A 13,196-nucleotide genomic window follows, 5' to 3' on the forward strand; every position below is an offset into this window, starting at 1 on the left:
TCTCTCTCTGGACGACGGCTCAAGCGACCTTATGCTCCCTAAATAGACTTTTATGAGATTATATAAAGTTTTAAACATGTTGTTATAGATTTTTCCGATTGATGTTATTAAATACTGATGATAATTCCAAGCCTATCTTATTGCTCTCGCAACCGTTGTACTTATTCTACACTACAGTACATATTTTTTAATCTGATTTTCTTATACGGCTTTAACCCAGTAGATAGTTCATTATTTCTTATTTGTTTGCTTAATTTCTCTCATCGATTATCTGTCCCGTTAACAAATTATCTTTAGGAAATAACTTCTAGTTTACTCGTAAGAGCCTTCACATAAGGAGAATCGATACTATCTTGATTTCCCATGAAGCCGCTGGAACAAGACTATCACAAGATCAATGGCTGAATAATAAGGCAGAGATCACGGTTTGATCCACCGTTTCTCCTCTCCTCTCCACATCTGGATAGACTGATCTTTTTTCTTTGATACTTTTGCTGAATTTGGTTCCTCCTTTCAATCGCTTACGATATGTTTCTGATTTCGATCCTTCGGCTCTCATTAATTCCGCATCTTAAAAGCTCTCCTCTCCTGCAAATTTCTTTTTAGTCCACGTTCATCTGCTACCCCCATCTGATACGCCATTCTGGTCAAATCGGTCATAATGATCTGCTTATTTATCCTCTGACATATTTGACTGTTTACATATTTTATTTGTTTCTTTCAGAAGTTTGAAGATTATTTTCAGTGTTATTAACTTCATTTCATAGCTTTGGATACAAATTGAAGCTTACAGTTAAATAAATTATTAACTTAGTAAAGGGACATGATTTATCCAGTCCAGTTTACATACGCATAAACATGTAAATGCCGTCTGGGCCATTTCTCTTGGTGAAAATTTAGGACTTGGGAGTAATGAGTAGGTGTCGAGAAGCATAGATTAAAGTATGGCAACCTCAAACAGCGAAAAAATTAAAATAAGAAATAGGGAGATCCAAATTCAGGGAAATTTAAGGCATTTTTAAGAATGTCTGGTTGTATCTCGTGTGAAACCAACCAAAGAGGAGACCGATTGATCGTGTGGCATGCTTGCTATGTAATTTATTACTCTATATATAAGTGATATATATTCGATTATTACTGTGACAATTTACAGGATTTTAAAATAAGCATCTTACAAAATGTTACAATTTTTAAACTGTCGCTAAAGATAGAAGCATACTAGGATTATCGGGTTGAATGTTGAATGCATATCATTGAACGTCCCAGAAATAAGATTATGTATTAATTCAGATTTATTTGTCTAAAATCGTAAATCTATACTTGGTCATCCTTAATCCATCCCTTGGATATTGGCATTGATTATTTCACGACTATATCTCACGTTGTACTTTCTATTTTGCCATTCTTATATTTATTGTAGATTCCTTAACATTTGAGGGATGAGGAATTTAATACTGATAAAATTTTTCACTTTATCGTTTTATGATAGTGAGTGAGTATTGTGTACACTAATTAATATTTCCATATATTTTTTGTCATTATGATGACGTCATTCCTTGAATAGTATTTTGCATTTGGCAAGGCGTCTAGATAAAAATATCAAGGACATGAATGCTTCCTCTGAAATTCGAACGTGTGTATCACATAGAGCCAGTCTTTAAAACACACTATTTTATTGTCTCATATACATGTATCATCTAAATTACATTAACTCCAAATAGTTTAAAGTTAATATTACTAAATCATATCACCTGATTTGTTCCCCCTTTGTTAGAAAAGGAATCCATTATGTAACTAACCAATTCATGAAGCTTGATTAATGATTCTCTCTTATCTTGAATAAGGGAAAATTACGATTGATTTATTTTATCAATAAATTATTTTAATTGAGTTTAAAAATGTCTTAATATTATTTCTACATTTTAGAGATATGGTTTTGACTGGTGTGGATTTCTAAATAGTCATCAACATTTCCTTTATTCAGATTTATTCTTATGCATGAAATGGAATAAGGTAGAAATCAAACATGCATGTTTCAAATTATTATGTTAGAAGATTTCATTTCCTTCTCATCAAATCTTCCTTCAGAGAGAACATCGCATAATTGGTTAATAGAAGTTACATCAACGTTTGACATAAATCAGTGAATTAGGATTTTTAATTTATGTTTACCTATGTCATTATTTGATCTTAATCTTCATAAACTGAAATCATAGGGAGGAATTAATGATATCATTGAAACTATATTTAAAGTATACATCTTTCCATCTAAAAAATGAATAAATCTGATAAATAAATTCTTCTCCGAGTAAAAGCATTGTCTTAACATACTGTTGTCTACATGTATCGATTGATTTATCATTAATGTCATTAAATTACTCTTTTATATAATGATCTGGTGTTTGGCCTTCAGCTTGTGCTCATTCTTTTAATTATCAGATTAGTGTTGAAATAAGTTAAAATAAGTATCAATGTTGTTTGTATTTTTAGTATAACTTGGATTCAGATGGACTTTTTCATTCAATATTTTTCCAGAATGAAGAGCAGAAAAAGACAGCATAAATATTTCCAAGATTATATCTCACATTCCAAGAATAGGAATATTGAAGAATTTTAATATAAGACAGATGAATTTGAGAAAACTAGAACCTCTCTATATATCTATGGTTTTAGACGTCAGTTATTTCTATATTTATGATATTTCTCAAAATTTTTAATAAATATTATGATTGAATTGTTATTGACCAGGGTAAAAGTAATTCCCAAATTATCATTTAGATCACAGTCATTCATCTTCAGCTATGTAAGATATCATTTACTGAATGTTTCAGAATTTATTTGAACAATACTGAAACGTTGTCGTTGGAAACAAAAAATGTTCCCCAAATTTATAAAGGTTTGTGCTTGAACTCTATGTATTTCAATACAATTAAGGGCCTCTATTTCCTTAGCCTGAAACTATTTATGTTATTTTCTCCATGCTGATTGTGTGGAAAATTTAGATATATTTTGATTCATATGTGGACCACAAGGATCCCTAATTAACGTTGATAAGTTGAAAGAAGTGGATAAAATTGAATAATTTGAGAGATAATAAATATTTGGTTTTTCTTTCCTCTAAGACTCCAGAATTCATTCTCATCGAACCCCTTCCTTCTGTATGTGTTTATCTTCAATCCTTTGTTGTGGAGTAGGTTCATTTTGAATGAAATGTTATCAAGATGGGTACATCTCTCAAAATAAGGCTCAAGGGCTCTATAAGAAGGTATCATCTATGATGCAGGACGGATGCGGTCGAATACGGCGGCAAACGATACAACGGCTTACGGCAGCCGAGGGGCGCGACGCGGTGAGGCGGCGCGGGGCGCGGCGAGGCGGCGCGGGGCGCAGCGGCGAGGCGGCGCAGGGCGCGGCGGCGAGGCGGCGCGGGGCGCGGCGGCGAGGCAGCGAGGCGGCGGCCCCGTGGCGAGGCGCAGCCCGCGCGGCGGGCGGCTGCCCCGGGCGGCGGGGCTGTCCCGTGCGGCGGGTGTCCGCCCCGTGCGGCGGGCGGCTGCCCGGGCGGCGGCGGCTGCCCCGTGTGGCGGCGGCGGCCGCGTGCGAGAGCGACTGTGCCGGCGGCAGGCGGCTGCCCCGGCGGCGGCTCCGCAAGGTGGGGGCGGCTCCGCAAGGTGGGGGCGGCCCCGTGGCCGTGCGACGGGGCTGCGACCGGAATCCCTGCGGGGCGGCCTGCGACGGCGGCGGCGGCGGCGGCGGCCTGCGACGGCGGCGGCGGCGGCGGCGGCGGCTGCGGCCGCCTAGTGTTTCGTCGGGTGAAACCGACGGAACAGGAGGGGGGGGGTGGAACGGGACGGGCGGCCAAGCCGGCCCCGTTCCGTTCCGCCCAACTCTCTATCACCCTCTTTCTCTCTTCTTCTCACACGAAAACGGGACGGGATCTCTTCCAAAAATTCAACAAAGACTTAAGATGGAACGGGGGCCCTCTCCGTCCCTTATGTAGGGAGGGTAATGGGCCCTAAGGAGGGATCATAAGAGGGGGAACCCATTAGGAAAGGGTCCCCTCTTAAACCCACTAGTACATAGTTTATTTTAACATGAAAATTTAGCTAAACCTAGGAATTAAACTAGATATTAGAGGAAAGAAAATACCTAGATAACTGAGGGCTACGCCATCAACTCTCCCCCTCTTGGAGAACTCGACTCCGTCGAGTTTGTGGAAGACGGATAACCTGTGGCAGACTCTAAGAGGTCTTGGTGGAGTGAAGGCCTCGTGCGATAGTGTCTGCCTTTGTAGCTGTCGGCGGCTGCGCTTAACAGCACGGCAACAGCGGCATCGGATGAGGCGACGGCGTCTCTCGCGGCGGCCTCCATCGTGCAGCAGGTTGCATTCCCTGGCAGCTTTGCCCGTGGGCGTTGTTAGCAGCAACGACTATGGCAACGGCAGCTCTCCTCCATTAGCAGTGGACTCGAAGGGCGACGAGCTTTGTCAAGCCCTTTGTGCGTTGGTGAGCAACCACAGTTAGGCTCTGATACCAGATTGGTATCAGAGCCCGGCTGTGGACGCCCACAGCACGTCTCCGACCGCATATAGACGTCATTCTTGCATCGCATCGTTTTCGAAAATCATCTAGGTTACCCTAGGAGCATGGCCATTGAGACGCGATCGAGCAGGTTGGCGCAACCCGGAGGTTCAACCTCCCCACAATGCACTATATCGTCGCCTGACGAGTGAGGCCCCCACACGGCCCTCTCGGAACATTGTCCCGCGACGTCCGTAGGCGGCCCACCACAACCACCTACGGACCCCGCCCGGACCGCACTCGCCGACACGAGTGCCCCCGGACCGACGCATCCTCGCGAGCACACCGGTGTATGCGGTGGACACCGACGGTCCCCTCGGACCTCTCCGAGATCACTAGGTGCCTCGTCACCTAGTGAAAATGAGGATAGGGCGACGATGAGTCGTCGCCCACATGGGAAGGCTCCCGTTGACGAGATTTCACCCAGGGCCGCCGCCGCATGCGGCCGAGGAGCAGGACGCGCACGAGGACGACCGCGCCGACAGCACCAACCCCGGGAGGTCCCATCCGAGGAGCAAGGGGCGTATCTCCGCACCGTGGCCGACACCCTCGAGCGCGTTGAGCGATTGCTCACGCGCCCACTACCTCCCGTACCCGATGCCGTACCAACACCCGTGGCTCTTGAGCGAGTTTGCGACCCACCCCAGGCCGCGCGACACCTAGATCGTCAGAGGAGTCCCTACGATGACGACGAGTACGAGGAGCACGACTGGAGGCCAGACGAGGAGCGTCAAGATCGGCGCCCTGCCCGAGACCCCGCACGTGACATACCGGACGTCCGTGCCCGGGATAGACGATATTCACGTGACGATACCGAACGTGGTACAAGTCCGATGTACCGGTCCGCTGCGACGACTACGTCCGGCCATATGACCGAAGGCTAGGGGCCGACATACCGGCCCGCCGAGACGACTACATCCGGCATGACAATCATGGACACTTCGCCGGCCGACCGGCCCGCCAAGACGAGCGTGCTTGGCACCATGATCGAGGTTACGAGGCCGACCCACCGGCCCGCCGAGACCAGCCCGTCCGGCACGACGACCGTGGTGTTGTAGCCGACCCACCAGTCCGTCGAGACGAACACGTCCGACGTCACGGTCGAGGATACGAGGCCAACCGACTGGCCCGTCGGGACGAGTACGTCCCGCACTATGACCATGAGTATGACGACGCCGACCCACCGGCACACCGCGACGACTATGTCCGGCCACATGGTCGTAGATATGACGCCGATCCACCGGCCCGCCACGACGACCCCGTCCGGCCACCTTACCCCCGTCGGTACGAGGAATCTGACGAGGTTCCCCGGTATCCGCCACGCGCGATGCCCGATATCCGCGCGCCTCGCGACGGTCATCCCCGACTTTGGGATGGCCACGACCGCGACCTGATCCCGCCTCGACGACGTGTCGACCCGCGTCACGAGGATCACCAGGAGCCCCAACGGCTTCCGGATGACGACGAACGCCGACGAAAGGAGCACCGGGCTAGGATCTAGAGGAGCGTGCGTGCCGACGTCGCCGTCTTCGAGGGGTCAAGAAAACCCAAGGAATTCATCGACTGGGAGTCGAACATGAATTCCTATTTCCGGTGGTTCCGCATGGACGACGACTTGTGCGTCGAATATGTGGAGACGAGACTTGGCGGGCAAGCCAAGATCTTCTGGGAGAACGAGCGCAACACCGCAGAGCGACGAGGACGTCCCATCACGTCCTGGGCTGACATGGCGCATAAGTTGAGAAGTAAGTACGTGCCGCGATAATACCAAATGTTGCTCTTCCTCTCGTGGCTCGACCTTAAACAAGGTTGACTTTCGGTGACGGAATACATAGAAGCGTTCGAGGAATGCCGGATGCGATGTCGATTCGTGGAGGACCCGCGAATCATCGTCGGTCTATTTGCCCACGGGCTTCGACCTACCTTGCGCAACGAGGTTCTTAAGTGCAACCCTGCAGAGGTCGACGAAGCCTACCACTTAGTGGAGCACATGGAGCATCCGAGTGACGAGGCCCCCGCGCACGCCACTCACACCGCGCCCCGAGCGACACCTGTTCGCTCTACCCCGCCTGCTATTGTCCGGGCTTCCCAGACCACCGGGGGGCAAGGAACCGCCCCCGCCACCTCCGTGGGTTCCACCCCACCCGCTCGGGCCGTCAAGAGCAACACTCCGGCCCGCAGCATTACCGTCAGTCAAGCACCACTTACGTGCTTTAAGTGCCAAGGTAGAGGGCACCGAGCCAGCCAGTGTCCAACTTCGGCTCTCTTGATCGATACGGGAGAGGCCGCACAGGACCAGCCGGAAGACCTGGATCCGATACCTGTTGATGAGTACTACGGAGGCGAGGATCTCGCGAATGAGTACGAACAACCCGACCCTCAGGTTGGGTACATCCAGGTAGTGGGTGTCCACCCCGTCCCGGCCCCAGCTCCACACCCCACCACTCAGCGCGTCGCTAGTACCGCCGCCGATCGCCCGAGCACTTGGGGGGCACCCGTCCCCCCTGACTATGTTTCGCAGGTTAACCTTGTGCCTGTCCCGCAGAGGACAGCCCGATGGCTTGTTCGACGCCACAAACCTCGGTCTTTTGCACGTTTATCCGCATCAACGACAAAGTGTGCAAATTGACGGTGGATAGTGGTAGTTGCGTCAACGCCATCTTGGACGCGTTGGTCGACCGACTAGGGTTGGCGACCATACCTCATCCTGCACCATTTGACGTGTCGTGGATCGACGCTTCGTCCCTACCGATGAAGCGACAATGCCACGTCCCGTTAATAATGGGGACGTATGATGAGACCGTCCTGTGTGACTTCCTTCCTATGACAGTAGGAAGTATCATTTTGGGTCTTCCCTGGATCTATGATCTTGACGTCACTATAGCTGGCAGATCGAACACGTGTTCATTTCTGCACAAGGGACGACGGGTCACGTGGTACCCTTACACCACGAAGGCAGCAGTGAAGAGTGCACCGACCAAGATGGTTGGGCTTACGATTGTCTGCCATCCTACGGCCCCTCTAGAGCCGGTATACACCGACGAGGACGTGTACTCGTGCGCGACAGATCGCCCCCGCCGTTGGGTAGCCCGCACCGCACGTCAGGAGACCCGTGCCACGCATAGCGTTGCAGGAGCCGTTCGTCCCACTAGACGAACCACCCGCGCCAGTCGTCCGACCAGCCGTGCTGCCAGCCTAACTGCCCGAGTCACTCGCCTCGAGCTAACACGTAGCGCTCCCACCGGATTCGTCGACGATGCCCCTCGCCCCGATGCGGACCTCGCACTCTTCCACCGCCTGGATGACGAGCGGCGGACGCGTAGCGCCCGTTGCACCATCCGTAAGGGCATGGCCCCTCGCCGACGCACTTCCCCACGCGCCGAGCATGCGCATGTCTCCCCGGAGGCCCATGCCCCCGGGTTGAGCCCACCCGAGATCGCCAACGGCCAAGTCCCTACATGACCTCCACCCTCAGCACCCGTAGTAGTCCCTCATTATGCATTCGCCCAACATGTTTTGCCGTCGCATCATGATCATCATTACATGTCATCATTTAGTCATGCATAGTACAAGCAGACTGCCGACTCGCAGAGCCGACTCCGAGTGACCGACGTGGGAAACCGAGTGTCGGTGAGATTTTGGCCGGAGAGCTATTCTCCCGGGCTGGCCGCAATGCTACACGTTCGTAGCGCCAGCCCGTTCTCGAACCCCCGACAAGTGGGCGGATACGCCTACGTCGCCGAAGTCCCTCCTTCGTGGGGTACCCGCTCCACTGACGTGGCAGACCAGATTTCGCACCGAGTCCCCTCTCTCCCCCCTACCCTGGCCTTTCTAAGCCCCATTGTTGTGAGCGAGTTTGCCGCGACCACTTCCCCAGTGAACATGCCTGATTGGCACGAGTCGGGCGATCATATACAGCTTGGGGTAACTAACGATGCAGGGAGCCGAGTACCGTTGAGGACTTACTGTGCAGATAAGGAGACCCGATAGCCACAGAGCACGGCGCACGCCACCGAAGACCAGACGCTCGCCGGATGCCGCTACCAGCTACCCCAACTCGACGGAGCCGAGTTCTTCCGACCCCCGGAGGATTGATGGTGCACGCCATCAACAATCGTCATCGGCGTCAACCGCACCGCGCGCGCCCTCGACATCAACACCCACCATCGTTCCGTTCGTACCGCCTTCTCTCGCGTGTTTTAGTTCGTGTCATTTTCGTTGTGTTTCGTCGTGTTTTCATCCGTAGTTTTTGACCGTCAAGGGGGTGAACCTCTGCCTACCCCTTGACCCCGTCCCCATTTTCCCCCCTATTTCCCTCTACTTTCCCCTTTTATTTTCGACCTTAGTGTGTAAGGGGAGCCCATTTACAAGGGCCCCCCAAGACAGACCCATTTGGCCCACTTGGGGCCCATCTTTCCCCCCTTATAAGGGAAAGAGTGGGCGCCCTAAGGGTTTAGACCCATTTTCTTTCAGTAAGGCATTTTATCGAACAGGTTGTGGGTCTCAATTCCTCGTGTGAGAAGAACAGAAAGAAGAGAAAGAAGAGGGAAGAAGGAGGAGGAAGAGGAAGGAAAGGGAAGGAGGAAGAGAGGGAGAGGAAGGAGGAGGGTCGCCGCCGCCGCCGTCGTGCGCCGTCCCTCACGCAGTCGCCGTCGTGCGCCGCCGCTCTGAGTGCCGCCGCTGTTCGAGCGCCGCCCGTGCGCCGCCGCCGATCGTGAGCCGCCCAGCGCGCCGCGCCGCCCGATCGCGAGCGCCCGCGCGCGCCGCCATCGCGAGCCGCCGCGCGCGCGCCGCCCGCGCCGCCACGCACCGCGCGCCGCCGCGCACCGCCAGCGCGCCGCCGCGTCGCGAGCGCCGCGCGCCCGCTGCCGCGCACGCTGGCGTGCGCCGCCGCGCGCCGCTGCCGCCGCGCGCCGCCGCGTGCGCGCTGCCGCCGCCGCCGCGCCGCTGCGCCGCGCCGCCGCGCTGCCGCCGCCGCGCCGCGCGCTGCCGCGCCGCGCCGCGCTCGCCGCGCGCTTCGCCGCGCCGCCGCGCGCCCGCCGCGCCGTCGCGCCGCGCGCCAGCGCCGCCGTGCCGCCAGCCGCCAGCGCCGCATCGCCGCGCGCGCCGCCGTGCGCCGTCGCCGCCGCGCCCGCGCCGCGCCGTCGCACCACCAGCGCCGCTGTCGTGCCGTCGCCGCGCTGCCGCACCGTCGTGCTGCCTGCCGCTGCACAGTCGTGCTGCCTGCCGCTGCACCGCCGTGCCGCCGCTCGCCCGCTGACAACCGCCCTGCACCGCCGCGCGTCACCGCGTCACCACCACTCCGCTAGATAGGCGCTCCGACACCTAGACCTCGACGACCGAACTTTGCCAGCCGCTCCGGCACCGTCGCTGCCCGTCGAGCCGCAGTGACCTCTCCGGCGCCCATCACCCAACCCGCTCCGACATCGGCCATCGTCGAATACTGCACTTCGAGCTTGTCGTCGAGGTACGCCGTACTCTTTGACGCTCGTTTATTTATTCCTTGCAGTTTATTTTCGTTTCGACTCCACTGCGCTCGGGCTAGGTAGGTGAGTGTGGTAGAACGAGAGAAAAACTACGAACTTGAGTGTCTTACCGGTGCGGACGAGTTCGTCCGTCACGTGAGAGCCCTACGGACTGAGTCCGTTCGGCCGTAGTGGCCTACGTCTCTCCGACGGGGTCGAGTGGCCCCCGTTGTCGTCACCCGGTGACTCCCTCGAGTCGGAGCCTGCACGTACGACACATAGGGCATTCATCCCCGTAGTTACATACCCGTTAGGGTATCGTCGGACGACACATCGTCGCTTTCGATACATATCCTCTATCGTCGCCGAGCCATCATACTCGGTGACGACGGGACGACGTCCTGGGCGTACGTCCTGCATCAATCTAAACCTCCCCATTCTAAGGACTCAATGACCATGCAGGTGATGAAAATATATATGGCCAACAAGCCAATCACACATTCTATATCTCATTACATGTTCACTAATAGAACATATCCATTTTAGTGCACATATGATGCTTATAATTAAGTTCATGAATACATGATCGGACTGAGTTATGATGAGATTGTAATACGGAGATCACGTCTCTAAGCATTTTTTCTAAAAAATCATATTTGCTGGACAATTGAGAAGGACGTCAAAGTATCTAGATAGAGTACCACTAACTAGTCTTACGCACATGATGAGTATGGCCGGTCACGTAGCCATTACTCTAGAAACACTAAGGATAGATAGTGGATGTTCTTTAGTGGAAAGAGTTCACTGAACTAATCCATATGAACCCCCGAGTGTTATTACACCAAAATCTCAATCAACTTTATTTATGTCAGAGTTGTGTACATGGTCCTTAGAGCTACAACACGAAAGACGTTTTGTGGATAGACAATCATACTTCGACTATGACTAATAAGTTTTTAATCGTGGGATTCTAAATAGTCTTAGTTTGGGTGCATCAAGAATTTCATGAAGATGATTGAGTGGTCAAAACGGGATCGTCCACCTTCAGTATAAGAGGAGACATCTAAAAAAAAGACGATGTGCTGAAGTTCTTGGCCAAGGTAGTGAAATATCAAAGAATAGTTCTCCGATGACTTTTGATAATCTCAAATTTAGGGGTTCTAATTAGTCGTTGGCAATTGAGATTATTCAATAAAATATATTTAACCATACTTAAGAATATTTAGTTAGTGATGAGTACGAATCGTCTCCATAGGGAACAATGGTTAAGGATTTAGTTCTCATCTCCTAAGAGAAGAGATAAATACTCGAATAGAATAGGTGAGATAGTGATATTGAGGAAATATAAGTAGAATTACACGAAGTGTTACGAGAATAAGGTAGAGGACGTGACGGATATGATAGTGATCGAATGCACAAACAGTATGATGTTAAAGATAGAGACGAGATAATGGGCACATAAGGAAGTGAAATGATAAATGAAAAGATGATAACAAACTACAATTATGGTAAAGATGATGTCGGGAGAGAAACAGCATAAGGCGAGGACACTTACCTTGGAACCTTACATTCCGCGAGGATCACAGGGATTCGCGAGTGCATAAGCTCCCCCTCTTCTCAAATGCTTCTTCCCACACACCCAAGACTCCAACAACACACTTGATGTCTGTCAAAACTCACTATCTTTCAACCAGCCCACACACTTAATGGATTTAAGAAGATAGAGTGAGTGCAATGATGAGTTGATGATAATGCAAATAATGATATGAGTTAGGTAGAAAATGAGTTGTATACAATAAATGATGAGTGAGTTAATGATAAGGCAATGATGTAAAGGTGGTAGGGTGTGTTTAATAAAGTGTATGAAGGTGATGTGATGACGAGATGTGGTATAATTAACAATAATGCCGAGAAAACATTGAAATGTGAGGGTACTTACTTTAGATCCATATATTCTGCGAGTGCAGGTAAACTCCCTGATAAGTCAAATTTTAGGAGGTTAACCTAGTCAATGTGTAACTTCGACACTTATGCAATAATATGTATAATTAACCCTAATTTACTCATTACTGATGTAAATTGGTGAGTAAGGGGTCGAACCACAAAGAAGGCTTTGTGATTAAGGTTGATATTTAGAAAAAAGTAATGATTAGGAAAGTGGTTAAGATGAGAGAGCTTGGAAAGATGAGATACTAGATATATATTGTAATTTTGATTGAAGTAATATATATATATATAAAAATTCTTAATTCTTACTCATAAAAATTATGAACTTATAACAAACAGAGATTAGGGTAGTATAAAATCATGGAGTGAGTATAAGATGAGAGGAATGAATGGATGTGATGAAGAAACCCTAATTAGGGATTTCCTATGAAAATCCCAATTAGGAATGGGTGGTATAAGCGATTAATTCCTACTCGTAAGGTATAATAACTTATAACAGAGAGTGACATGATATGAGATTGTGGAACGGATAAAAGATGGGGAAATAGAATAAAATTCCTAATTAAATTTTTAGGACTTACCTCTTCCTTTGGTGATGCTCCCAAGCATTAATCTCCTTTCATGGACTTGTATATTGCTCTAGTGCCTTGGCGTGTGCAATAGACACAAAGATAAATCAAGAGAGAGAAGAAACTCACTTTTTAAAGAGGAAAACCCCTAAATTGGCACTCATACACCTTTGTTTCACTAGGTCTCCCACATGGAGAAAGGCAAAATTAAATACAATAAGAGCCTAATTTTTGGATCTATTTATAGGCTCAACCATAGGTCATGGAAAGAGAAATAAGAGGTGGCCATTTGATCCAAAACTACCCATGGGATCAGGAGTTATGGACATTTGAATTCTGAGAATTTTTAGCCATTCATTTGTTCAAGTAGTTCCACCAGAATAGGATGCAACCAGAGCATGACACATCATCCATCCTTGTAGGGCACGAATTTGACTTATTGCACAAGAAAAGAGAGCCACCAGTTGTTCCACATCATCCCTCCTTTTAGGGTGCAAAATTGACTTATTCCACAAGAAAAGAGAGCCACCAGTTGTTCCACATCATCCCTCCTTATTGGGCCTCGGTTTTGCCATTTTTTAACCTAAAAACAATACTTTGAAAATATCAAAAATAATCCATAAAATTCTCTAAAATTG

This window comes from Wolffia australiana, chromosome 15 (assembly GCF_029677425.1).
Source record: "Wolffia australiana isolate 7733 chromosome 15, ASM2967742v1".
Classification (NCBI taxonomy): domain Eukaryota; kingdom Viridiplantae; phylum Streptophyta; class Magnoliopsida; order Alismatales; family Araceae; genus Wolffia; species Wolffia australiana.